The sequence below is a fragment of the Mobula birostris genome, chromosome 1 (assembly GCF_030028105.1).
Source record: "Mobula birostris isolate sMobBir1 chromosome 1, sMobBir1.hap1, whole genome shotgun sequence".
In the NCBI taxonomy this organism is placed as follows: domain Eukaryota; kingdom Metazoa; phylum Chordata; class Chondrichthyes; order Myliobatiformes; family Myliobatidae; genus Mobula; species Mobula birostris.
The window spans coordinates 89,137,118-89,164,755 of NC_092370.1; positions in this window are offsets into that span (position 1 = coordinate 89,137,118).

A 27,638-nucleotide genomic window follows, 5' to 3' on the forward strand; every position below is an offset into this window, starting at 1 on the left:
TTTTTAAAAGCTTCCCAATCCTCTCACTTCCCTCTAATTTTTTCTTTCCTTTCTTTGGCTTTTATGCTGGCTTGATTTCTCTTGTTAGCCACGGTTGTGTCATCTTGCCTTTAGAATATTTGCATCAGAAGTATACGAGAAAATTAAGAGCCTAGTGGGGAAGGTTATACCTAACATCTTTTGGGTTTATTGCAATTCACCCACAAGCCAATTTAGACCATAAGACCATAAGACAAAGGAGCAGAAGTCGGCCAATCGGCCCATCGAGTCTGCTCCACCATTTTATCATGAGCTGATCCATTCTCCTATTTAGTCCCACTCCCCCGCCTTCTCACCATAACCTTTGATGCCCTGGCTACTCAGATACCTATCAATCTCTGCCTTAAATACACCCAATGACTTGGCTTCCACTGCTGCCCTTGGCAACAAATTCCATAGATTCACCACCCTCTGACTAAAAAAATGTCTTCGCATTTCTGTTCTGAAAATGCGCCCTTCAATCCTGAAGTCATGCCCTCTCGTACTAGACTCCCCCATCATGGGAAACAACTTTGCCACATCCACTCTGTCCATGCCTTTTAACATTCAAAATGTTTCTATGAGGACTCCCCTCATTCTTCTAAACTCCAAGGAATATAGTCCAAGAGCGGACAAACATTCCTCATATGTTAACCCTCTCATTCCCGGAATCATTCTAGTGAATCTTCTCTGTACCCTCTCCAATGTCAGCACATCCTTTCTTAAATAAGGAGACCAAAACTGCCCACAGTACCCCAAGTGAGGTCTCACCAGTGCCTTATAGAGCCTCAACATCACATCCCTGCTCCTATACTCTATTCCTCTAGAAATGAATGCCAACAGTGCATTCGCCTTCTTCACTACTGACTCAACCTGGAGGTTAACTTTAAGGGTATCCTGTACGAGGACTCCCAAGTCCCGTTGCATCTCAGAACTTTGAATTCTTTCCCCATTTAAATAATAGTCTGCCCGTTTATTTTTTCTGCCAAAGTGGATAACCATACACTTTCCAACATTGTACTTCATTTGCCACTTCTCTGCCCATTCTTCCAATCTATCCAAGTCTCACTGCAGACTCTCCATTTCCTCAGCACTACCAGCCGCTCCACCTATCTTCGTATTGTCAGCAAACTTAGCCACAAAGCCCTCTATTCCATAATCCAAATCGTTGATGTACAATGTAAAAAGAAGTGGCCACAACACTGATCCCTGTGGAACACCACTGGTAACCGGCAGCCAACCAGAATAGTATCCCTTTATTCCCACACTCTGTTTCCTGCCAATCAGCCAACACTCTATCCACGTATGTAACTTTCCCGTAATTCCATGGGCTCTTATCTTGTTAAGTAGCCTCATGTGTGGCACCTTGTCAAAGGCCTTCTGAAAATCCAAATATACAATATCCACTGCATCTCCCTTTAGGGCTGAATAAATGCACTTTCAAACAGCCTCGTTGATTGCTGTCATTAGTGATATACTTAGATTTGCCACCCCTAGCCATAGCTACCCACGCCAATGAATCTAGGCAGCAGGGTGACCTGGATACTTTGTTCCATTCTGGGGTGTCCCTCAGCCATTCAGCAGTCTTGATGCAGTCTGGATCTCTGAAGGAAATTTCTAGTGAAGTGGCAAGGAATGTGTTTTATTGCCGTGCAGAGCGGCAGAGGGTTGGCCCTTTGGTAACTGAGGAGGAACTCCAGCATTGCATTCACTTTGTAACCTCAAAAGAGAGTAAACTGTATGTACAGTAACTGCCTGTGGGCAAACTAGACGATTCAACCCATTATCTTTCTGTAGCCACTTAAACACTTACATACAAAGATGCTCTTCTCCAGTACTTATGGCTATTAATACAGCATCATCCAAGGATCCATGCCATGTCACATTTTACTTATAGTGGTTTGAAAATTTGTTGAAATTATTTCACAAATTTAGAGCATTTGTTTCAAGCATTGTTGACTCTTTTTAGATCTACAGGAAACAAGATCAGCATAGACCATTCCCTCTCTTGAACCTGCTCTGTCTTCCATTGTGATGATCTAAATTCAGTAGCCTGTTCCAGCTTTCTTCCCATATTCCTTGATTGTTCCAGCCCCTAACAACAAGATTCTTTTAATTGCTTTTTTGAACCGCCTCATGGGGGAGAAATGGTTCATTATCCCAGTCCTATGTGGCCTTATTGCTTTCCCTTAAATTGTGCATAGGGCTCCTCAGCCATCGAGGAATATCATTCCCAATAAATGGTCCTGCGTCCCAGACCAGATGAAGGGTCATGACCCAAAATGTTGACTGTTCATTTCCCTCCATAGATCTGTCTGATCAATTAAGCTACTACAACATCCTCAGCGTTGCTCCAGATTTCAGCATCTACTTCTCATGTGGCTCCATCAGCATCATCTTTCCTGCACCTAATCTGTCCAGTCCTGATAGACATTTTTAGATTGTAAGGCATCCCCTTTCATTTTTCAGGACTTCACTGAGGATAAAGTTGATAATGCAATGTCTCTTCATGCATCAGTCTTGTCATCTTAGTCTGGTGAACCCCTGCTGTACTACAGCAAGAGCGACCTTTCTCAGATAAGGAGACCAAAACTGCACATAACAAACAAGTTGTTGTCTCGCTAAGAGAAGTGTGCAATCAACTGAAATACATCCATGCTCCTGTATTTGAATTTTCTTGCTGCAAACTGTCCCTGGCTGTGTGGTAGAATCGGGAAGGAGCTGATGAGAATTGGGGGAAAAATGGGATTAATGTCAGACCAATTAGATGGGTATTTGATTGTTGGCATGTACCTGGAGGACTGAGGAGCCTGTTTCCATGCTGTATCTCTCTATAAACCATTTTCCTTCTTAATCACCTGCTACACCTGCATGCTTGTTATCCATAACTTGTGTTTTACTTTTCCCTTTTGATTCTAAGACCACTTAGACGAGAATTTGATCTCCTCTTACTGCCAAAGTGGATAACCTCACAATTATCCACATTAGGCCGATCTGCCGTGCTTCCCCTTTCATGTACCCTGCAGGCTAACTGTCACCCACTATTTTCCCTTTCCCAATCTCTCCCTTTGTCCACTTATGCAGCCAGCCCTCAGCCCTGCTTTTGTTCTGATCTTCTTATATTTCTCCGCTTATACCTTATTTCTTTTGTAAGCAGGAGCCACGTTTCCTATTTTGCTTTTACTTTAGGCAGGAGTGAACAATTGAAAAGGAGTCAGTGGCCTACTGTTCATTAGTGGGGTCATGTTTCAAAGGAGGGTGTGAGGAAGTGTCAGAAAGCTCTGTGCGGTACAGGTCAGCATGCCAGAAACCTATGGCACTCCCTTGATGACAAGTGTGGGGTTGGTCTGAATTGAGCAGTGCTGCACATTTGCAGGGAGCGAGGCTGGATAGACTCAAAAAAAATCTGTGGATCTGTAGATGCTGGAAATCTTGAACAACACACACAAAATGCTGGAGGAACTCAGCAGGTCAGGCAGCATCTATGGGGGGATGCGGAGGGGTGGTGTTAGGGAGTATTCTGGAGTTGTGTGAATATGTTGTTGTGGTGTTGAGTGCTGTTGAGGCACCTGTTGACTCGTGGCAACCCTGTGGGGTGTGGTTTTCACAGCAAGATACGGAAATAGGTTGCCAGGCCTTTCTTCCGCACAGGTACTGCTACTTCCCAGGTGAGGACCAGCCAGGTTTTAACTCAGAACCATCTGCCTAGGAGTCCAGTGCTGACCACTACATCACCAGCCAGTCCAAATGTGAATAAAGCTAATATTAATTCAAACAAGAACCAGGGTTCAGTTCTATAAATGTAAATAAGTTCAGGAAACTTGCAATTAGCCTTCAGTTTTTTTTGTAAATGATAAGCAGTAAATTGACGTTAAAAGCACAGACTGCTTCACAAACTAAGAAATGGCAGATGCAAGAGCCAAATGTTAAGACAATGGGAATTGTATTAATTGGATTGCATCAAACCAGGCAACACGGTTTAGTTATTTACAACTGGCAGACCAGATGGATGTTGTCACTTAGCGTATCAGACATGGTAACAGCAATCAATAGTTTTTGTGTACTTGTCACATCTGTGAACTCAGAGATAGCCCTGAAAACAACAATTTTGGTAGCTGACTCTCTCTCATCAAAAGGTTTTAGAATATTTGTATTAATACAGTTTTTCCCAAAGACATTTGGACCTTAAGAGGTGTCTTTTCAATTACAATTTGCCTCCATTATGTGCCTTAAATGAGCCATTTGTCAACCCGAAGTATTGAAGTAAACAATGCCATTGCAGTTATTGAACTTCTGGTTGAAGACGGTGCCGCTGAGGGCAATTGACAACACACTGGCAGTTCACAGAACAGAGATACAACTAAGTAATCATGGAGAAGCACAGTACAGAAACAGGCCCTTTGAACCATCTAGTCCTTGCCAAAACTATTTAAACTGCCTACTTCCATCAACCTGCACTGGGACCATAGCCCTGTACAGTAGAATCCATGTACCTATCCAAACTTCTCTCAAATGTTGAAATCAAGCTCACATGCACCACTTGTGCTGGCTGCTCATTCCGCCCTCTCTTGACCTTCTGAGTGAGGAAGTTTCCCCTCACTTTATTAATCACAATTTTTCTGTAAAGAATTATGGTAAACGATCACTGCAAACAATGAAGACGCAAGCGAAGGCAACGCTGAGTGGAGGGTCAAAGCATACGGGTGCGAGGCAGAGTTGGGGCAAGATTGAAGCATGCTCGAGGAGAAGTTGGAGCGAAGTCGAGGCATAGTTGAGACGGAGTCAGGGCAAGCAGAGCGGAAAAGATTCAAAGCCGAGGAGGGGCAGTTTCGGGGCCCGTCTACCTAAATGCCAGGCAGATTTGGAAAGGCCAGGTACAGACCAAAACACGGCAGTGGGATCCAGGCCCAGAGTGTATCAATGTGACAGGGCCGGGTTCTAGAACTAGGAGTGACCCAATATTTGGATGATTTAAGGGCATAAAATATGCCGTACCTTTGAGTTTGTGAGCTTCTACTGAGAGTGTTTGCAATGATACCTGCTTTTGTGCTAAATAAAGACTTCTACATCACTAGCTTCAGTGTCTCTCTGGAGAATTTGTTTATAGTCACAGCTGATGTTTCAGAGGTGAATCATCATCACATTGAAAGCTCCAGCTTCTAAATATCTTCTGCCCCTCTGGCCTTTTATTCTCTCGTCCTGAAGCACCCAGCCCCCATCTGCCCATCACTAAGACACTCTGCCCATTGGTTTCACTCTCCCATTGCTCCTATCTGCTCACCTCCATCTCTTCCTCTCGTATCAGATTCCATCATCTTCAGCCCATTGTTACTTCCACGTTTCACTTCCCAGCTCCTGATGTCATCCCACTCTCCCCCTCCCTCAGCTGCCCCCAGCTGCCGATTCCGCCCCCCAATCCACTTATTGCCTGCCAGCTCCTGTCCTCCCCTTCCCCTATCTTCCCACCATCTTTCAGTCAAGGTGAAGGGTCATCACTCGAAAAGTTAACTGTTCATTTCCCTTCATAGACGTTGCCTGAATTCCTCGAGCATTTTGTTGTTATTCCAGATTTCAGCATCTGCAGATTCTTGTGTCTTCATTAACATATTGTTTGAGTTCACCGGGGTGAAAATTGGCAACTGTGCTTCTTAGATTGCAAAAGAAAAATTGCTGTATTGCTGGTAAAAATGATTTTGTACCATGGAAGACGCTATTTAAATGTAGTCTTTCTCTCTTGAAAAACATAGCCTTTCCATCAACACATCCTGTTCTGCACCTGCCATCCTGCGAACGGAAGCATAGGATTGTGAAACTACAAAGGCGCTGCAATGAGGCTTGTTAAGCTTCTAAAGCATGTGATTATTTAACAGCACAAGCATTTTTAAATCTATCAATGATCATTAAAACACATTGTTTTTTTTCTTTATTAAATACTGCTGTTAAGTTCCAGCTTATACCCAGCCTATTGATTTGGTTGAAATCTCCTTTTCAGTGTTGAACACTGAACAGATGTGTGTCTTCCAGAGCAGACTGAACAGTAGCCAGTCAAAGGATCTCTCCACGCCAGCCAACTGTGCCAATAGTTTTTCAGATGTGTGCAAATCATGAACTTCATGCATTTCCAAAAAAAGTCGGAGGAATATTCACAACCCATAATGATTACTTAACAGACAGAAAAGATTGTAGCTGCTGGATTCTGGAGCAACAAACCATCTGCTCAAGGAATTCAACAGGTTGAGTGATATCTCCAGAGATATCTATCTATGCATCTATTTATCATAAATTGTAGTAATTTATTGTGCCTGCACTGTACTGCTGCCACAAAACAACAAATTTCATGACTTACAGTATCTCAGCAACAATAAACCTGATTCTGATGTTGCGAAATGTATTGTCATCATTTTGGATCGAAACCCTGTATCAGGACCCATCAGTCAAGGTCTCTGATAAATTAGCACCCTAATTCTATTTCAAAGATTTATTTTGCAAACTGTAATGAGAATTTGAAAGAGTACAGGGTTTATTACTGTAACAGGGTAAATATGTTTCTAACAGCTAGTTCTGATGTATTTCAATAGCAATATTGATATTTTAAATACAGTATATTTGTTGATAAGAATGAATTGATTAATATTTGTAGTATATATTTTATGATCCTCTGATTAAAATAATCATCAGGACTGAATATAACATGCTGAAGACTGTAATATGAAGAATATCTATTGTTCAGTAAACTGATGTTGATGAGTTATCCATGACCTTAATGTGCACAATATTGGAGGAGTCTTCAGCAAGGCTTATTGACATCCATCCATCAATACCTCTAGGCAATGCACACCAACAAGTCAAAATCTGCAGATGCTGGAAATCTAAGCAAAACACACAAACTGCTGGAGGAACTCAACAGGCCAGGCAGCATCTAGGGAAAAGAGTAAACAGTTGATATTTTGGGCCAAGACCCTTCAGCAGGACTTCTAGCTTCCTTTTCACTCAAAACTTCATCACTCTCGAACACTGAACTCTCTTATACCTCTACAAACTTCTATAAACTTGGATGCATTCAACATTCCACCTGTCTTCAGTTAATACCAGTGTCTTCATCCACCAAGCTCTAGAATTCACTGTCCAACTATGTTTAGTACTTCTAAGAAATCCATGTTTGGACCAACTAACTGAGCACATCTCCTATTGATTCCTTCCTTGACAGTCATATTTTTGTTCAAACATATTCTTCAGATGCTTTGAGTGATGTTTTACATTGGGGACTAAGGGGAACAAACAAACAAACAAATACATAAAGAGACTGCAACAAACAGTCTGCTGGAGGAACTCAGCGGGTCGAGCAGCATCTGTGGGAGTAAAGGAATTGCTAATGTTTCTGGTTGAACCCTGCATTACCTCCTGATTCAGGGTTTTGACCCAAAACATCACCAATCCTTATCCACCGTCAGATGCTGCTCAATCCATTGGGTCCTCCAGCAGGATGTTGCTTACTCCAGATTCCAGCAGCTGCAGTTGTGTATTTAATATTTTAGCAATATTTGAATAATATTGTAAATATATTGTTTGACTAAGCATTCTTTGTTGTTTACATAATGCATTGTGGTTATCTGTAAAAGTACGTAAATGGCATACATCATCATGCCACCACATGATAAGTACTCATGATACCTAAAGTAAAAAGGAACATACACAACTTATCTCCTGAGAATATTGCAATTAGATTTATGTTTCGGAGTTACAAAATACAAGAGTGGCGATGAGGCATTTTTAAAACAAACCCAAGACCTCTTGAAGCATAGTGATACATTTGAGTTGTTTAAAAAAGCACAGCATGTACTTTCTTCTTCTTCAGAGTAGCACATTTTCTTTGTAAAAGGTAATACCATCAGTATCTTAAAGCAAATGAATTTACTGATGAGCAGCGAGTGCCAATTTTGCTGAGTGCATTGGATTTAAAAGCATTCAGTTTACTTAGGAGTTTGACTTCTCTAACCAAACCAGCCGAAATAAGCTTTGCTGATATTATGAAGGAAATGCAGGAACATCTGGAACCAAAACCATTGTTGATTGCAGAACACTTTATGTTTCATATGTGAAATCAAAAGGAAAGTGAGTCCTTTAAAGTATATGTGGTTGAATTGAAGAGGTTGCCTGAGCATTATCAGTTCAATGAAGGGCTTAAAGATACACTGAGAGATTGCTTAGATTGTGGAATCTTACAAGAATGTATTAAATAACAGCTCTTTACTGAAGCACAACTTACATTTAAAAGAGTAGTTGAAATCACTGTTTCAATGGAAACCACAGGCAGAGTCACAATTAAGTTGCAGTCAGGAATGAAAGTGAGCGTGAATTAAATTACAGCAGCTAAACAGAAACTGGCCTGCCAAATAAATTGTGTTACCGTTGTGGCAGAATCTCACATATATCAGGCCAATGCAGGTTTAAGGGTGAAACTTGCAGAAAATGCAACAAAGTAGAACACATACAAAGAGCATGTTGGACAGACAAAAATAAGTGGACTGCATATAGAATCAAAAAAGCTAGAAAGTCAAGTTGCAGATTCAAAAAGAGAATTAATCTGCATTGTGTTGATGAAAAATCTGATAATGATGAGAGTGACACAGGCCTGACTAGCCTTGAGATTTACAATGTGAGAACAACCTACAGACAAGCAATATGGCCTACACTGGAAGTGAAAAGCAAGTTAATTAAAAAGGAATAGGGCACTGGTTCAGCTGTTTCAGTTGTTCCACAAAATGAGTTTGAAAGGCATTTCCAAGATATTAAACTGAAGCCTGCAGATATCCGTCTAAGAATTATACTGGAGAAAAGGTAACTCGAGTGGGAATGACATCTGTAGCAGTGAAATTCAACAACCAACAAGCCACATTGGGCTTGTATATGCTAAAAACAGCATTGTAGTTTCATGAGTAGCTGAGACAACTACAACATGATTAGAAATCCATCTACCATTTTCCTGCCACATCCCCTGAAATAGAGCCAACCAAAAGTGAAATAACAAAGGTACTAGATGATGCCACAACTGTCTTCATGGTGTACACCATGAACCATTACCTCGATTTGGAAAGCACATTGCACAAAGGAAGAACCATGCTGTTTAGAGGAAGCAGTAAGTGATGAAAGCAGTGGTCTGACTACAACAGCTTTTGTTGGTAACAAAACCTCTGGTATGTTAATCTGACAGTGATTTGTAAAATGAGGCTTGGTTTTAAGCTGGAAGAGTCCTTCAAGAAATTTGCAAGCTTCAAGGACCTTCTGGAAATTTGCAAGCATTCAGCTTTTGTGAGTATTAAGAACCAGAATCTACTGAATGAATTGAATTGACTTTATTTCTTTCATCCTTCACAGACGTGAGGAGTAAAAATCTCTAAGTTACATTTCTGTCTAAATGTGCAATGTACAATCATAGTAATTTATAATACATAGAACAGTCAAACATAGAATGTGCTCAAATCACCATGAATTAATCAGTCTGATGGTTTGGTGGAAGAAGCCTGTTGGTCCTAGCTTTTATGCTGTGCTACCATTTCCCAGATGGTAGCAGCTGGAATAGATTGTGGTTGGGGTGACTCAGGTCCTCAATGATCCTTTGGACCCTTTTATCACACCTGTCTTTGTAAATGTTCTGAATCATGGGAAGTTCACAACTACAGATGCACTGGGCTGTCTGCACCACTCCGCAGAATCCTGTGATTAAGGGAGGTACAGTTCCCATACCAGGCAGTGATGCAGCCAGTCAGGATGCTCTCAAGTGTGCCCCTGTAGAAAGTTCTTAGGATTTGGGGGCCCATACCAAACTTCCTCAACCGTCTGAGGTGAAAGAGGCGCTGTTATGCTTTTTCACCACACAGCTGGTTTGTACAGACCACGTGAGGTCCTTGGTGATGTGGATGCTGAAGAACTTAAAGCTGCTTACCCTCTCAACCAGATCCATTCATGTCAATAGGAGTTAGCCTGTCTCCATTCCTCCTGTAATCCACAGCCAGCTCCTTTGTGTTTTGCGACAGTGAAGGAGAGGTTGTTTTCTTGACACCACTGTGTCAGAGAGATGACTTCTTCCCTGTAGGCCACCTCATTATTGTTTGAGATAAGGCCAATCAATGTAGTGTCGTCATCAAATTTAATTAGCAGATTAGAGCTGTGGGTGTTGACACAGTCATGGGTATACAGGGAGTAAAGGAGAGGACTTAGTACACAGCCTTGAGGGGCTCCTGTGTTGAGAGTCAGAGGGGCAGAGGTGAGGGAGCCCGCTCTTACCACCTGCCAGCGATCTGACAGCAAGTCCAGGGTCCAGCTACACAATGCAGGGTCAAGGCCGAGGTCTCTGAGCTTCTTGTCAAGCCTGGATGGAACTATGGTGTTGAATGCTGAACTGTAGTCCAAGAACAGCATTCTCACTTAAGCATCTTTATTCTCCAGATGTGTAAAGATGGTACGTAGAGCAGTGGCTATTGCGTCATCTATCGACCGGTAGGCGAATTGTAGGGGGTCCAGTTTGGGTGGTAGCAAGCAGCAGGTGTAATCCTTGACCAGCCTCTCAAATCATTTGCTTATTATTGAGGTAAGTGCGACTGGACACCAGTCGTTCAGGCATGTTACCTTGGTCTTCTTTGGTACAGCGAGAATAGTGGATAATTTGAAGCTGGGGGGCACTCTACACTGGCAGAGGGAGCGATTAAAAATATCTGTAAACACACCTGACAGTTGTGCTGCGCACGTCCTGAGTACCCCGCCTGCGATGCCATCTGGTCCCGCAGCCTTGCGACAGTCCACTCGTGAAAACATCTGCATACCTCAGCCTCAGAGATGACCAGGTTTCAGGTTGTAGTGGTGGCTTTCCTCAGAGGCTCAGAGTTAGCGACATCGAACCGAGCATAGGTGTGATTGATCTCATCTGGGAGAGAGGCTCCACAACGTTTGGCTTTGCAGTCTGTGATGGTATGCAGCCCTCAGTACAAGGGCTTAATGCACATCTACTTGATGGCAGTAATCTGGCAGTGACTTGTAAAATGTGGCTTGGTTTTAAGCTGGAAGAGAGTTCAAGGACCTTCAGGAAATTTGCAAGCATTCAGCTTTTGTGAGTGTAAAGAACCAGAATCTACTGAATGAATTGAATTGACCCCAACCACAACTACCCCAACCACAATCTATTCCAGCTGCTACCATCTGGGAAATGGTACCACAGCATAAAAGCTAGGACTAACAGGCTCCGGGACAGCTTCTTCCACCAGGCCATCAGACTGATTAATTCATACTGATTTGAGTGTATTCTATGTTTGACTGTTCTATTTATTATAAATTATTATAAATTACTATGATTGTACACTGCACATTTAGACAGAAATGTAACTTAAAGATTTTTACTCCTCATATCTGCGAAGGACGGGAAGAGAAGATGGCAGCGCGACACAGATCGCAGCGGCCAGTCCGGTGGTGATGTCTGTTATTTGTCAAGTAGGGTGCCGTGCACAATCCTGATTTGATGGAGACAGACGTGAGAGCACAGAGGAACATCTGGAGAAACTTCTGAAATGCCTGCTTCGCTGCTGCTGCTATTGTGTGGTCCAGAATCTCCGGAGGAAAAGGCCCCGAGTCCTCGGCTTTGCTTGTTGCTCGGTGGCCGGGGCAGGGTCAAAGCGCTCGGCAGAGGATGGTGCTCAGAGAGGCTGTGTCAGAGGGGCTGGTTGGAGGCTCGAAGTTTTCGGACTGACTCAGAGTCCGCTGCGGTCGGGTGCTTTCAATATTGCTGCATCGGCAAGATGGCGGCACTTGGAAGTTCAATGGTGGGGAGAGTTCCTCCCTTCTGCCACCTGCGTGAGATGATGAGTCTATCGGGACTTTGAGACTTTTTTTTTTACAGTGTCCATGGTCTGTTCTTTATCAAATTATGATTTTGCTTTGCACTGTTGTAACTATATGTTATAATTATGTGGTTTTGTCAGTTTTAGTCTTGGTTTGTCCTGTGTTTTTCTTGTGATATCATTGTAGAGGAACGTTGTATCATTTTTTAATGCATGCAGTTTTAAATGACAATAAACGAGGACTGAGTGTCCTCATAATCTAATCTACTCTGCGTGCATTAAGGTTATTGTATGAACTTCAAGTGGGAGAGAAAAACCTGCTTGTAAAAGTAGATGCAAAGACCAAAGGCCAGCTGGATGAATAAAAGGCCAAGAAGAAGAGTCAATGGAGATATGAAAACAGAGGATTTGTCAGGTAATGTTGTGGATGAGGGAACCAAGAAGAGTGATCAATCGAAAAGGGAACAGTAGAAGGATTAATAAGAGAAAACTCCAGTGAACTAATTGGACCTTCCCAAGATCAAGGTACTCAAACTAGAAGAAGCAAAAGGAGGCCAGAGCTGTCAGAACCACTTCCTGCAGTCTCGAGTCAGCTCTTCCAACCAAAACAGGGGATACCAGAGAACCTGAGATGTTTCACAGCTCACCTGCCAAGCAGAGTGATCTCCTTTTTGGAAATGATGTTATTCTACAAGAGTAAGAAAGCCTTCACAGTGAATAAATCTTCAGGCCTGAAAGGGGCAACTTAAAATTTACTGTGCTGTGGATGTCTGTATAGTTTTTTTATTGTATAGTACATTGCGTATATAGTTGAGAGGCATTCTACAGTACTGTGCAAAAGATTTAGGCAGATACATATAATTAGGGTGCCTGAGACTTTCGGACGGTATTGCAGTAATTTTATGAACTGCACTGTACTGTTGTTGCAAAACAAAAGCAATTTTCATGACATACGTGAATGATGATAAACCTGATCCTGATATGGGTCTCTATTCCGAACTGAGAGTGGGAAGGGAGCCAGAAGAGGGAATCATGGTTGGGAAAAGGGGAAAAGAGAGGGGACAGAGCAGAAAGCACCAGACAGACATTCTGTAAGGATCAATAAACCAACTGTTTGGAATCAAATCACCTCCACACCATTCACCTCTCCCTGGCACTCTTTCTCTGCCATCTGTCCCACACCCCTTGTCTACCCGCACAATTCCCAACTACCTTTGTCCCCACCAGATTTAGAAATTCACTCTCTGCTCCACATTGACAAATACAGTACTGTGCAAATGTCTTAGGCACTCTAGCTATATATATATATATGCCTAAGACTTTTGCATTGTACTGTATATTAAGTTGGAGTTTATAGTTAAGCAGGAAGGAATGTTGCATATTTAATATTTCAGTAATATTTGAGAAATATTGTAACTATATTGTTTGATTAAGCATTCTTTGTTGCTTACATAATGGATTGCGGGTCATCTGTAAAAGTACATAAATGGCATTCATCATCTTGTCACCACCTGATAAATACACGCATCATTTAAAGTAAAAATAAACGTACACAAGTTATCTCCTGGCCTCCCGTCCTTTCATTGTAATTAGTGTAATGTTTTAGGGTTACAAAACATAACAGCTGTCTCTTGTGTCTCTACTAAATGCTGATTCTTTAGTTTACCTTGAGCAAATATCTAATCTCTGAGTGTGCACGAACATATTCTTATATCCAGTATGCCACAAATACGTGCTGATTGCTACTGCTCTTTAAATAGATATTTAAAATCAGAAAACAATTGCTTTGACCATTATCAGAAAATTATGCACATCCATCAAAGAGAAGGGATGAATAAATTTCTCAAGTAAAAAGCCATCCAATGTGCTGTGATCCTATTTCCGTCTGACAAGGCAATTATTACTGAGTTCAGTCTTTTAGAAACCCTATACAGTCCCAGGGATGCCAGGGAGCCAGCACTTTCTGATGTGCGTGCCTGGCTTTTATGAGTTAACACTGCTGGAGGCACTTCAGCTGGAGCCTTTCATCTGGATTAGTTATGTCTGATAAGTGTGTGTCAGTCATTCCTTTCTGCAGCTCCTTCCTATCATCGGGTCCCACAAATCACTGAGTCGGGGCACTGTTGCTCAGTCAACTTCTCTGTAAAGCCTCAGACCAGACTTTTAGTCTTTTCTTTCAGCCACAGACATTGCTCAAACTATGCCCCTAATTTTAACTCCGGGAGATGCACAGGTGAGCGGGGATCGGATAATTTAATGAGCCCCAGTGGTGAGGCACCCGGCACACAGCAGCAAAGGGCAATGGCTGTGCAGCATTAAGGGGAATGAAAGTGGGGCAACCTGAAAGAGTTTGGACGAGTTCTTTGACTAGATAAGAAGAAAATATAAGGCAAGGAAACATTAAGTGCCCAAGACCAGAAGAAATTGCAGAGAGTTGTGAACACGGCATAGTTCATCATTTAAAGCCACCTTCCCTCCTTTGATTCTGCCTGCACACCCACAGCCTTGGGAAAGCTGCGAAGTTATTCAAGGATCACTCCAACTCTGACCATTCCCTCTTCTCCCCTCTTCCGTTGGGCAGAAGGTACAGAACCCAGAGAGCACTAACCATTGGACTCAAGGACAGCTTCTATCTCACTGTTATCAGATTCTTGGATAGATCTCTCATACACTAAAAGATAAACTCTTGATCTACCAATCACTCTCATGGTGATCCATGCACTTTTCAGTAGATGCAACACCGTGCGTCTACGCTGTTTTTTGTTTCTTTTTACCAGCTTGATGTAAGTAAGTAAAGCAATGATCTGCCCAGATGGCATACAAAATTAAAGCCTTTCACTATATCTCAATACATGTGACAACAATAAGTCAGCATGAATACTTGAGATTTAGAAGACCCATTCCAATTTGTTAGAGCCTTAGGTAGTTAGATATTCACAGATGGCTCAACCCTGTCAATCCTGACCTTAGCTGCTCTGTGTGGGAGTGATTCCATGAGTTTGCTCTGTGTGCTCCAATTCCTAACCACGTCACAAAGATGTACATTTGGTGGGTTACTTGCATCTGTAGGTTGCAACCGGTAGAATCTGGGTGTCATTGATGAAAAATTAGGGAGAACAAAAAATAGGATTGACTGCTTTCCTACAGCTTTCAGATTCTTATATCAACTTGTACAGCTCACCTCAGCAATGGAACATTACAGCCCTCCTCTTGAACTGCCATGGATTTGATTCTAATGCTTTGTTTTGTTTCTTATTATCTTGTACGATTTATGTATCATTTACATTTATGTTCTGTGTGTTGTCTAAATCTATGTTCCCGTAATGAAGCTGTGAGCAAGTTTTTCATTGTTCATCACAATAAACTCAGCTTGAGACTTAATATGGGATTGGTATGAAAGGTTGCTACAGATTCCACGGGGCAAAGGACTTGTTTCCATGCTGTATTCTTCTATGATTCTTAGAATTCACCTTTTGGAGCCTGAACTTTTATTGAAAGACGCACAGCATCCCTGATTAGGAGTGTGATTAAAAGAGCAATCAGACACCAGCACCACCTCCTACAAGCACCCTTCCTGGCTGACAGGAAGGGCAGGTTAAATCAGGAAGAGAGCAGGACCTTGCCAACTAAGTCTATCGTCAATGTTAACTGCCCACCCAACTTGTTTCCTTTGGACATGTGGGATTAAAATTGTGCCTTTTTATATCAGCCCTCAGCGTAACAATTTTTACTTGATCTACCTTCAGTTCACATTAAACAGAACTGAGTGTGTTTCTGGTTTTGGGTGGAAGGTATTATTTCATGTCCCTTATTGATCAAATTAATATTTTTCAGAAGTTCCTGATTAAAAAGCAAAGCAGCAGTTGGACTGGTTGTTCACAACCTGCTGATTCATGCAGGATGTGGTGCTGCTTGTCGATTAGAATTACTTCCCTTGGGCAGTGCAAGCTTGATGGTTAAATGCACAAGCCTTTCATAATCAGCTTCAGTATCTCTTTCATGTCAGTAATGTGAAGGTAGGTTAGCATCAAAGAGAGCTTACTTCAGTGAAGAAAGTGTTAAAGGATCTGTGTAGGCAAGGGTGATGAGGGAGGGTTGGGAAACTGGAGACTGAAGATTAGAAACAGTTAGCACTTCAGGGTAAGGAAGGGAATAAACATTAAAAGGGCACCAATCTGAAGCTGCAGTGGTTGTCAGAAGTGCTCCTCCTCTAGCCATGTGTTGTTTGATGATTAGAACTAAGGATTGTTGCCAAGAACTGATTGCCTCATGGCCATGGGTGGGATGTAAGCTTTGAACTGCAAGGATCGAATTTCTTTCCATATCTCTGTGTTTCCTTCCAACTTGAGGCTTTTGATATTGTCATCTTCTAGTAGCAATTTTCATATTAATTGTCAAGCATAAAGTAACCTCAAAGTCAGTGCTTGCTAATAACTCCTTGACTAAGCCCCAGCAGCAAAATGTAGTCATTCAATAGGATGAGAATTAGCTACACCTGCAAACACTTGCAGTCTTAAAAATTATTTGCGACTCTTAGCATCAGTCTTGAAGCAAGGTTTAATACTTACCATTAAGAAGACTGAAATTGCTGCATCTTTATCAGTAAATATCTTTTACTTTGGAGAGATAGAAACTTTATAAGTACATGTCATCCTCTGACTGACTAATACATTGAGGTTGTAAAAAACCCTGTCAGGATTGTGCAGTATGATTGGGGAGGAGGGTGCTTATTCAGTTTACTTACAGAATCAGAATCAGGTTTATTATCATTAACATTTGTCATGAAAGTTGTTGTATTGTGGCAGTAGTACAGTGCAAGACAAAAAAAACTTTAAGTTACAATAAAAATAAATAAATAAATAGTTCAAAAGAGGAATAGAAAAGTAGAGTTTGTGGGTTCATGAAGCATTCAGAAATCTGATGGTGGATTCTCTCAATGAAGATGTGTGATTCCTCTGGTTTCTTCCCATATCCCAAAGATGAGTTGGTTGGGAGGTTAATTGGCTACTGTAAATTACTCCTAGTGCGTAGGTAAATGTAGATCCTGGGGAGTTGCTGGAATATGGGGAGATTTTTTTTGAAAAGTGATAGTTGTAAATAAATGCTTGATGGTTGGTGTGGATTTAGTGGGCCTTTTTGTGTTTAGAACTGTATAACTCTGGTACTATATAAAATAGCAAACTATCTAATCAAAATAGTTTATGCAATATTGAGTAGTTGGCAGACTCTTGCAGTTCACACCAATAGAAAGTATAAATGAAAAAACAGTTACACACTGCACTATTGATTTATGAATTTGGAAACAAATTACAGAACTCAATGAGAGATGTTCAACATGACTTCCCTGAACCACCATACTACAGATCTGGGAATCTGAAAAAAATTGGAAATGCTGGTATTACTCAGCAGATCATACAGCATCTCCGCAGAGTGCAGCACAGTTAATGTTTCAGAATGATGATCTTTCAAAGGACTTGAGCTATGGAAATGGTCCTGGAACCCTTCATCGGAACCAAAGAAGATCATTAACGTGAAATGCTAACCCACTTTCGTCTCCGGAGTGTTTCCATCATTTTGCTTTTTATTTTAGCTCAAGTTAGCTTGTTGACTTTGTCTGCCCAGAAGTTGTTATGGCTCAGAGGGGTTCTCATAAAGCAGTGTGACTGACTGGAAACTTTCAACTTTCAGATTACCTCCCTATGAATAAATGTAATATGAACATACTGTTATATATCTAATGTACATTAAAATATTATTTACAATAAATAAAGCTGTACATCCAATTTTATTGGTGAATTACTTTTGCTTTCTTTCTTTAAGGTCATGTTTTCTTAAAGAAGTTATCCCACACCAGCTGAAAAGAGAACAAGATAACTATACAGTAGTGTAAACCATTACAAAATAATATCAGTATGTAAGTAATGGCAGGCTGGAACTCTACACAAGTTTATTGCTCTATAGAGAGATGATTCACTAAGATCTTTTCCAACAGAATGATCATAAATGTTCCTATGTGTTCTCTTCACATCTTTTCAATCATCCTTCTATCTCCTTTCCTCTATCTTCCTCAAGCCCACACGTGCTTTCCCCCACCTGGTTCCATCCACCTACCATCCACACATTTCACCCATTTGCTCCATGCCCTCCTCCCCCCATCTGGTTCTGGTTCTACCTGCCCTTTTCCTCTCTCCTAATGGTTCCTTTATCACCTTCCCCACTTATCAGATTTCAGTTCTGGTAGCCTGCTTATCACCATCCTAGCTGTTTGCATCTTCACCCTCCCCCACCTGGCTCCAACTGCCTCTGTTTTTGTCATCACCTCCATTTATCATTTGTCTGCCTCTGTCTCTCAACTCCATTGCACCCTGAACCTGCCAATCATCCTTCACTACTCCCCAGTCCACCAATCACCTTGAGTCCACTCCTGACCATGCATATCACTTTATGCTGGCAATCTACTCTCAACCCTGATGCAGGGTGTCAACCTGAAATGTCAATAGTCCTTTCTCTCTGCAACAGATTCTGTTTGAGCTGCTGAGTTCCTCCAGCAGATTGCTTGTTGTTCCTGATTTCAGCATTTGCACTCTCTTGTGTGTTCATCAGCTTGCTACCCTGAATAGAGAGTTCATCCCTTAGCAGAGGTTCTAAAACCAGAGGATGTAGGTTTTGGTTAACAGGTAGAAAACTAAGAGGAGATTAGAGGAAGAAGCTTTTTAGCCAGAGGATAGCTGAAGCCTGGGGTGTACTGAGTGAGGGGATGGTAAAGGTAAGCACACTCATAGCATTTAATAAGTATTAGATAAGCACTTGAAATGCCATGGCAATGAAGGCTACAACTGAGTGATAAACAATGGGATTGGTATGCTGTAAGATTCTATGACTTTAATGGGTCAGAAATACATGATGCAAGCATTAAAGTAACCTCAGCATAGAGGATTGTCTAAACCGGGCTGTATTTGAAAAACCTTTATAAGAAGTCCAGTTATCTAAGGTAACGAAAGATCTTGTTTGAATGGACTGTTTATGCTATAAGCCTTCTCTTGAAGAATTGAACTGCTTGCAGTTGAAATTTTCCACTTCACTCTAAGGAATTCATGTGAAGTGAAGCTCAGCATTTAATACCATCATTCCCACAATCCTGATTGAGAAGTTGCAGAATCTGGGCTTCTGTACCTGCCTCTGCAATTGGATCCTCGACTTCCTACACAGAAGACCACAATCTGTGCGGATTGGTGATAACATATCCTCCTTGCTGACGATCAACACTGGTGCAGCTCAGGGGTGTGTGCTTAGCCCGCTGCTCTACTCTCTATATACGCATGACTAAGTGCCTAGACATAGCTCAAATACCATCTATAAATTTGCTGATGATACAACCACTGTTGGTAGAATCCCAGATGGTGACGAGAGGGCGTACAGGAGTGAGATATGCCAACTAGTGGAATGGTGCCGCAGCAACAACCTGGCACTCAACGTCAGTAAGACGAAAGAGCTGATTGTGGACTTCAGGAAGGGTAAGACGATGGAGCACATACCAATCCTCATAGAGGGATCAGAAGTGGAGAGAGTGAGCAGCTTCACGTTCCTGGGTGTCAAGATCTCTGAGGATCTAACCTAGTCCCAACATACCGATGTACAAGTTTGTAGTTATAAAGACGGCAAGACAGCGGCTATACTTCATTAGGAGTTTGAAGAGATTTGGCATGTCAACAAATAGACTCGAAAACTTCTATAGTTGTACCGTGGAGAGCATTCCGACAGGCTGCATCACTGTCTGGTACGGAGGAGCTACTGCACAGGACTGAAAGCAGCTGCAGGGGGTTGTAAATCTAGTCAGCTCCATCTTGGGTACAAGCCTACAAAGTACCCAGGACATCTGCAGGGAGCGGTGTCTCAAAAAGGCAGTGTCCATTATTAAGGACCTCCAGTACCCAGGGCATGCCCTTTTCTCACTGTTACCATCAGGTAGGAGGTACAGAAGCCTGAAGGCACACACTCAGCGATTCAGGAACAGCTTCTTCCCCTCTACCATCCGATTCCTAAATGGACATTGAATCTTTAGACACTACCTCTCTTTTTTAATATACAGTATTTCTATTTTTGCATGTTTTTACATCTATTCAATATATGTAATTGATTTACTTGTTTATTTATTATTATTATTATTTCTCTGCTAGATTATGTATTGCATTGAACTGCTGCTGCTAAGTTAACAACTTGCATGTCACATGCTGGTGATAATAAACTTGATCCTCATTCTGATTCTGATCTCTGAACCCTGAACTCCAACAATCTGAGCTGTAATAACATCACACTAACCACTGTGCTACCGTGGCACCCATGGTAGGAGGTAAGTCTGTGCAGACCACAGAAACTCAGCACGGCGCCATTAACTCCGACCAATTTTATTGATGTACCGTAGAAAGTATTCTGGCTGGCTGCATAATGACTTGGTATGGCAACTGCTCTGCATTTGACCTCAAGAAACTACAGAGAGTTGAGGACACAGCTCAGCATTTCGCAGGAATCAGTCTCCCTTCTATGAACTCTGACTATACTTCACACTGCCTCAGTAAAGCATCCAACAGAGTCAGAGAACTCACCCACCCTGGGCATTCTCTCCTCCCCCTTCTCCCAGTGGGCAGAAGAAACAAAAGCCTGAACACATGTACTACCAGGCTCAAGCACAGCTTCTATCCCACTGTTATTAGATTGTTGAATGGACCTCTTGTACAATAGGATGCACTCTTGGCTTCACAATCTACCTTGTTATGATTTTGCACCTTATCATTACCCTGCACTCCACTTTTTCAGTAGCTTTTACACTTTATCCTGCATTGCTATTGTTTTATTTTATTCTTGTTCAATGCATTGTGTAATGGTTTGATCTGCATAATCAGCATGCAAGACAAGCTTTTCACCGCAGCTTGGTACATGTGACAATTATAAACCAGCGCCAATACCAAAATCAGTCAATCCTTAATTCTCCCTACATCAGCCCAGTAGTGTGGGCTGGCGCCTGTAATTGTTGCGAGGTTTGTTTTCAGTCTACTTGCAGCAACTTGTGGCAGCACCCATATTTTGTGATGCTCTGCCCCTGGGTCATTTACAGCAACTAAAGGGACAACCAGCGCACAAAATAAGTGGTGCAGTGTTGCTTGGATTTCTGCACTCACCCCAGCCGTGGATGCTGAATGCTGACAGTTAAATTTTGTTCTGTGATTACACAAGTTTGTGAGTGGTACAGGTGGTCTCTATTGGCAGCTTGGCATAGGCTTCTTCCATGTACTACAAGAGAAGAGGGAACATAACTCTTTACATCACAGCCCTTTGATGTGTACCAGGATTTCTTACATTATAAAATCCGAAACTACTTTGGCAAACAGTTTGTACACTATATGCAGGCCTAGCAACTCATTACCCACCAACATAGCTGAGACTTATCCTATTACAGGAGTCATTTCAAGTCTGTTTGCCTTTCACATTGATTTTAGCTGAGTGGTCATGACAGTCAATCGCTATTTCCACTTAGTTGATGTTTCTTTTCCTCTGCATTTCTGCTTTCTGGCTGGATGCTAACAATGACCTCTCAGATCCCTTTTGCCAATCACCTGTCCAGCTCTTGGCTCCATCCCTCCCCCTCCTGTCTTCTCCTATCATTTTGGATCTCCCCCTCCCTCTCCCACTTTCAAATCTCTTACTAGCTCTTCCTTCAGTTCGTCCTGACGAAGGGTCTCGGCCCGAAATGTCGACTGTACCTCTTCCTAGAGATGCTACCTGGCCTGCTGCATTCACCAGCAACTTTGATGTGTGTTGCTAACAATGACTGTGTGCTTAATCCCATGCTAATATGATGCAGAAATAAAGTTAGTAAAATATGATTGACTTTGCTAGACCTTTGTGGCTAGATTCCATTGCTTTTGGTATTTATCACTTGTTAATTTTTTACAAGTGTTTATTTATCTGGCATATCTTTGATTAATATTGAAGTGACATACTTCTTCAGAAAAGGCCCCCAGGGGTTACAGCAGGGTTCTATTCTTGTTAATAGCTCATAAAGTCATAAGACCTTACAAAATAGGAGCAGGAGCAGATGAGTTTGCCCATTGAGCCTGCTCTACCATTCAATAGATCATGGCTGATCTGGTCGTGGACTCAAGCTGCCCCGCCTGCCTTTTCCCCATGGCCCTTAATTCCCCTGCTATGCATAGATCTATCTGATTGCGTCAAGTATATTTAATGAGATAACTTCTACTGCTTCCCTAGACAAAGAATTCCACAGATTCGCCACTTTCTGGGTGAAACAGTTTCTCATCATCTCCATCCTAAATCTATTCCCTTGAATTTTGAGGCTATATCCCATAGTTCTAGTCTCACTTACCAGTGGAAACAACTAGATAAGCCTCTATCTTATCTTGCCTACTTCTAACTTATCTATCCCTTTCATAATTTTTTATGTTTCAGTAAGATCTCTTCTCATCTTTCTGAAATCCAGCCAGTATCATCCCAGGCGACTCAATCTCTCCTCAAAGAATACTCTCTCATCTTCAGAACCAACCTCGCGAATCTGCTTTGCACTGCCTCCAAAGCCAGTTTGTCTTTCCTCAGATAAAGAGAGCAGGACTCACACAATGCTCCAGGTACAGTCTCTGTAAAATTGCAGTCTGGCCTCCCTGCTCATAAATTCAATCCATAGCAATGAAGGCCAATATTCCATTTGCCTTCTTGATTTTCTTTTGCACCTGCAAACCAACCCGTTGCAATTCATGCAAAAGCACTGCCAGGTCATGCTGTACGAAAGCATGATGTAATCTGATTGGTGTGCAAATTGGAAATGTGCGCACAAACTATTCCATACCTGCCAAAAAGATGACCTTCTCCGTGCAGCAGCCAACAAAACCACCTAAAGGATCTCCCAAACACTCATTCACTCATATAGGCTGTACACATTCAATCAGTGGCCACTTTACTAGGTCCCTCCTATACATAATAAAGTGGTCAGTGAGTGCATGTTCAGGGTCTTCTGCTGTTGTAACCCATCCACTTCAAGGTTTGACATGTTGTGCATTCAGAAATGCACTTCTCTACATCATTGAGTGTGAGGTACTGTCACCTTCCTGTAAGTATGAACCAGTCTGCCCATTTTCCTCTGACCTCTCTCATTAACAGGAAATTTTCATGCATGGAACTGCCACGCACTGGATTTTTTTTTGTTTTTCATGCCATTCTCTGTAAACTCTGGAGATTGAGACTATGGTGCATGAAAATCCCAGGAGATCAATAGTTTCTGAAATACTCAAACTACCCTATCTGGCAGCAACAATCATTCCATGATCAAAGTCACTTAAATCACGTTTCTTCTCCATTCTGGTGTTTGGTCTGAACAACAAATCAATCTCGTGACCGTGTCTGCATACTTCTATGTTTTGAGTTACTGCATGTGATTACCTGATTAGATATTTGCATTAGTGAGCAGGCGTACCTAATAAAGTGGCCACTGAGTGTAAGTCAGACATTGATAAGCTGGGAAGGAATTGTATTCTGAGAGAGGAAAGCTTAGCAATGGCCATCCAGGTGATCTTCGCTATGAGAAAGACAATGACTCAGAGTATTTTCCATGACATTCCCATCTGGCTACACAATTTTGTGATAAGGGGAAGGAAGATATCATATCTGTGTGAACCATGAAGTGTTTTTCCAGAAGTATCTTCCCCCATGCCCAATTTCCAGTGGTGAATTGTTTTCCAAGAGTCAAGTGAGATGGAAAGTGGAACCCATCTGTTTTAAATTCATTGAAAGTAAGCAACAGAGAGTCTGGCAAATGAAAAAGCACAGACTTTCCTATGAGACATTCCAATTATACTTTTTATGGCATACATTGTGAAAGATATAATCCTGATGCAATAATATAGAAGTCTAGGACAACAACTAGAACTGGAGAAACCAGCTCTGAGGGAGAGAACATTGCCAACTATATGAACTCAAGCTGACCTCTGCCCTCACTTACTACACTCTAGAAGCCTTGGTAATTTTCTGAGAAATGCCCATCCTCTGAGTGGAAGTCCATTATAGAACATAGAACATAGAATAGTACAGCACAGTACAGGCCCTTCGGCCCACAATGTTGTGCCGACCCTCAAACCCTGCCTCCCATATAAGCCCCCACCTTAAATTCCTCCATATACCTGTCTAGTAGTCTTTTAAACTTCACTAGTGTATCTGTCTCCACCACTGACTCAGGCAGTGCATTTCACGCACTAATCACTCTCTGAGTAAAAAACCTTCCTCTAATATCCCCCCTGAACTTCCCACCCCTTACCTTAAAGCCACGTCCTCTTGTATTGAGCAGTGGTGCCCTGGGGAAGAGGTGCTGGCTATCCACTCTATCTATTCCTCTTATTATCTTGTACATCTCTATCATGTCTCCTCTCATCCTCCTTCTCTCCAAAGAGTTAAGCCCTAGCTCCCTTAATCTCTGATCATAATGCATACTTTCTAAACCAGTCAGCATCCTGGTAAATCTCCTCTGTACCCGTTCCAATGCTTCCACGTCCTTCCTATAGTGCGGTGACCAGAACTGGACACAGTACTCCAAGTGTGGCCTAACCAGAGTTTTATAGAGCTGCGTCATTACATTGCGACTCTTAAACTCTATCCCTTGACTTATGAAAGCTAACACCACATAAGCTTTCTTAACTACCCTATCCACCTGTGAGGCAACTTTCAGGGATCTGTGGACATGCACCCCGAGATCCCTCTGTTCCTCCACACTACCAAGTATCCTGCCATTTACTTTGTACTCTGCCTTGGAGTTTGTCCTTCCAAAGTGTACCACCTCACACTTCTCCGGGTTGAACTCCATCTGCCACTTCTCAGCCCACTTCTGCATCCTATCAATGTCTCTCTGCAATTTTTAACAATCCTCTACACTATCTACAACACCACCAACCTTTGTGTCATCTGCAAACTTGCCAACCCACCCTTCTACCCCCACATCCAGGTCGTTAATAAAAATCACGAAAAGTAGAGGTCCCAGAACAGATCCTTGTGGGACACCACTAGTCACAGTCCTCCAATCTGAATGTACTCCCTCCACCACCACCCTCTGCCTTCTGCAGGCAAGCCAATTCTGAATCCACCTGGCCAAACTTCCCTGGATCCCATGCCTTCTAACTTTCTGAATAAGCCTACCATGTGGAACCTTGTCAAATGCCTTACTAAAATCCATATAGATCACATCCACTGCACTACCCTCATCTACATGCCTGGTCACCTTCTCAAAGAACTCTATCAGGCTTGTTAGACACGATCTGCCTTTCACAAAGCCATGCTGACTGTACCTGATCAGACCATGATTCTCTAAATGCCTATAGATCCTATCTCTAAGAATCTTTTCCAACAGCTTTCCCACCACAGACGTAAGGCTCACTGGTCTATAATTACCCGGACTATCCCTACTACCTTTTTCGAACAAGAGAACAACATTCGCCTCCATCCAGTCCTCCGGTACCATTCCCGTGGACAACGAGGACATAAAGATCCTAGCCAGAGGCTCAGCAATCGCTTCTCTCGCCTCGTGGAGGAGCCTGGGGAATATTCCGTCAGGCCCTGGGGACTTATCTGTCCTAAAGTATTTGCTAACTGCTAATGTATTTGCTTATTTACTAACTGTTCCACTAGCACCATCTTTCTCAGTGCTTGAGCATGGAAACAGCAGTTCAACATAACATTACTTTCTTCAGATCATTCTCTGAAAAACTTATTTTGGTGGATTATAATCAGCTCGTAAAATTGAAAAAGTGAACAGATGGATTCAATGGGAAAGAACTGTAAATAGTATAATTATTCAAGAGTTATGAAATGCCAAACACCTGGAACCTAGTGCATTCAGTCCTTGTCAAAATAATTAAGCAGTGCACAAAATAAACAGATAGGAGGAAGGGTGCAATGAAGAAACCAATTTGTATAAGAAAGATACAGGAAAAGGAACTGAATCAAGCAAAAAGGGCACTTTAAAATAAGTATTTATAAATGCAAGAACAGCTGACTGATGTAGGCCAAAGTGATCAAGCCTAATAACTCTAGTGTCTGCCAAGGCTGAGATCTCTTGGCTCAGGACCACGATATAAGTCTGTGTAATAAATGTCACAACATCTGTCTTCTACAAGAGTAAATATGGGCATTGTGTAGACAATAAGGGGTGTTTTAGCCTTTGTAAGTGCTGAGATTGTCAGTCTGTTCTCAATCTTTACAGAATTAGCGTAGTGGAAGGAGATGGTGTGTGACAATAATCTTTCTTCCAATGTCAACAAAGCAAAAGAGTTCAGAAAGGGGCAAAGTGCACATGCTTCTGTCTACATCAACAGGGTTGAGACTGGGAAGGTTAGGAGCTTCAAGTTCATAGTAGTGAATATCACGAATTGCATATCCTGGTCCAACCACATTGATGACACTGCCAAGAAAACTTACGAGCACCTCTACTTCCTAAAAAAATTTGGCCTGACCACTTTCACCCTGACCAATTTTTATCAATGCACTATCGAAAGCATCCTATCCGGATGCTTCACAGGTTGGTATGACAACTGCTCTACCACTACTATAAGAAACTGCAGAGAGTAGTAGACACAGCTCAGGCAATCACAGAAACCAGGCTCCACTTCATGGCCTCTGTCTACATTTCTCACTGCCTCTGTAGTCAACATAGTCAAAAGCCTCACTCATCCCAGACATTCTCTTTTCCCCCCTCCCATAAGGCAGAAGATAAAAAAGACCAAAATTTATTCCACCAAGCTCAAGAACAGCTTCTATTCTACTGTTATACACCACTCCACTGCATGGCATATCTCACTCCTGTATGCCCTCGCGTCACCACCTGAGATTCTACCAACAATGGCTGTATCATCAGAAAATTTATGGATGGTATTTGAGCTATGCCTAGCCACAAAGTCATGTGTATATAGAGAGTAGAGCAGTGGGCTAAGCACACACCCCTGAGCTGCACCAGTGTTGATCGTCAGTGAGGAGGATATGTTATCACCAATCCGCACAGACAGTAGTCTTCCAGTTAGGAAGCTGAGGATCCAATTGCAGAGGGAGGTACAGAGGCCCAGGTTCTGCAACTTCTCAATCAGGATTGTGGGAATGATGGTATTAAGTGCTGAGCTATAGTCAATGAACAGCTTCCTGACATGGGTTTTTGTGTTGTCCAATTGGTCTAAAGCCGTGTGAAGAGCCATTGAGATTGCATCTGCCGTTGACCTATTGTGGCAATAGGCAAATCGCAATGGGTCCAGGTCCTTGCTGTGACAGGAGTTTAGTCTAGTCATGACCAATCTCTCAAAGCATTTCATCACCGTCGATGTGAGGCTGCCAGGCAATAGACATTAAGGCAGTTCACATTATTCTTCTTAGGCACTGGTATAATTGTTGCCTTTTTAGGATTATGAAGACATGTAGTCCTCTTTTATTGTAATTTAGTAATGCATGCATTAAGAAATGATACATTATTTCTTCTGGTGTGATATCACAAAACACAGGACAGACCAAGACTGAAAAAAAACTGACAAAACCACATAATTATAACATATAATTACAATAGTGCACAATACCATAACTTGATGAAGAAGTCCATGAGCACAGTAAAGTCCAAAGTTTCTCAAATGTCCCACATCTCACGCAGACGGGAGAAGGAAGAAAAACTCTCCCTGCCATGCCGACCACAATCCGACTCTGAGTCATCTGAAAAACTTCGAGCTCTGATCAGCTCTCCTACACCGAGTACTGAGTGCCATC